A 2,432-nucleotide genomic window follows, 5' to 3' on the forward strand; every position below is an offset into this window, starting at 1 on the left:
AAATATACCTAAAAAATTTTTATGAGTTATAGCCATGTTTGAATTATATAAAAACCAAGTTGAGAAAACTCTTTGTTTATAAAAACAAACCATTAATAAAGTAAACAATTATATAAATAAAAAAAATCATGTAATAAATTTGAAATAATTTCAAAAGTTAATATTACGTATACATATTTTTTATAGTCACACATTGACGAAGGTGTTTGGAAGTCTGATGGCAACGCGCATAACGCGGAATTCCCAATTGGTAAAAGTTTCCAAAGGCTCAGGCTTTAAGTGTTACGCCTGACACGTATAAATTGTAAATATGACACCAGATACGTTGAAATTAACTTGACGCGTAAAAATTATCATGACGGTAGACACGAAGAAAACGTTATTAATATGCATTACGAAAAAATATTTAAGTTCGAGATCAATGTTTTTTTTTTTAACGTATGAAAAAAAAAACCGTATTTTTTAACAAACAATTTCATTTATATTAAAAAGTTAAAAAAAACTTCATTTACAAATTGACGTCAGTTATTCTTTTGATTTTTCTGGTTTATAATTTTCATTGCGTTTATTATATTGTTTAAATTTAGTTTTCTTATTTAAAACTTCTTTATCTGCATTTTTTCTACTGTGACCTTAAGTAAGGAAAGTTATTGAAGTTTGTGCATAATAGTTAGTAAAATACTTAAGAATAAGTTATTAACGATTTTTCAATAAGGGAATTAAAAATGCTGCCACTAAACTAAATTTGCTGGTAAAGTATACCAAAAATTTCAACAACAACTATCAACGAATGTCATCAACAACAACTATCAACAAATTTTAACTACAAAAAATCTAAATTGAAACTTGCAATGAGACGTATTATTTATGTTATAGTTGCTTAAAACATAAAAGAGAATATTTATATTTACATTAATTATTATAATTTTTTTTGTTAATATTATTTACAAATGCAAAAGGTTAATTTACAAACTTTAAAGCTACAAATACAAAACTAAATTAATTGTTTTTAATTTACAGCTTCAAGTTTTGCTTGATATTTTAATTTGCCGCTTAAATTTACTAGGTGCCCTTGTGCAGTAAAAGAATTCCACTTCACCCCTTAAGTAACGTTGTTGCTTCTTTAAAGTGGTACACCCTAATTAACTTTGAAATTTTTTTAGAAAAAGCGAATTTTGTAAGTATTTATATGTTTAGATCATAAAACATATTTATGAATTTTTTTTTAATAAAACAATTAAATAAGTATGTAATTAGGTCTGTATTTTGGCCATAGTGGGATTTTGAGCTTATTTGCAACGCTAAAGCAACGCAATTTTAAACAAGGAAAAATAAACTTGTTCAAACTTTTAAACAACAGTATCTTGTTTATACTTCAGCATCTTTTTTATCATGTGCTTTATGTTTAGTGATCGTTTTTAATTGATTAATGCTTGTTTTTGTAACGTAACGAATTTTTTCTTTTTTTTTCTATTTTTCTCTAAACGTCATTTTTAGCAAATGTGTAAATTTTAAAATATGATATTTTCAGATTAGGACCATATGTTAACTTGAAAAATCAGGGTGTTTTTGTAATAGTTTGACTTAGGTAACAAACCAGAATTACAAATAAATATAGTGTCAAAATATATTAAAGATCCTTTTTTTTACTTTTTTTTGTTAAATATTTTTATAAATTTATTAAAAATCACTTTTAAAATGTCCAACGCATCTTCAATGCATGGTTCTAGTTTGTAAATTATTTACATATTTGGGAACATAATAAAAAAATTAGAGAACTAAATGATTTATAGAAACAGATATATCCTGTTTTAAATTTTAAACAAATCTTTAAAAAAATAGCAAAGCATTTGGAGCTAATGAAATTAATGGAAACATATAGAGTGTTATGAACAGTTAAAAGGTATTGTATTTAAAGTTTTAAAGCATCTATTGATCAAGGAGTTTATCCTGATCAATTAAAATTTGCCAAATATATTCCAATTTTTAAAGCAGGTGACATAATTAATTTAGTAATTAACCCTCAATTTTCGTCTTCCGATCTTCTCAAAAATTTTAGAAAAAACTTTATACAATAGAATGCACAATTTAAAAATTTTAGAAAAAACTTTATACAATAGAATGTACAATTTGATTTTAAAAACAATAACTCAACTGAACATACAATTAATCAGTTTCTACGCAAAATCACCAATTCTTTTGAAAATGTTTAATTTACATGAGACACTTTTTTTTTATCTATCTTAAGCATTTAATACTGTAGATCACGATATTTTACTTTACAAACTTAAACATTACGCTATAAATAGAAGAATGCTACAATGGTTTTGAAGCTATTTATCAAATTGAAAGCAGTTTGTCTTTTAAATTATATTTATCAAAAATTTTTGTTAGAAATAGTTGTGGTTTCCGCAAAGTTCTATTCTACGCCC

This window comes from Hydra vulgaris, chromosome 04 (genome assembly GCF_038396675.1).
Source record: "Hydra vulgaris chromosome 04, alternate assembly HydraT2T_AEP".
NCBI lineage: Eukaryota > Metazoa > Cnidaria > Hydrozoa > Anthoathecata > Hydridae > Hydra > Hydra vulgaris.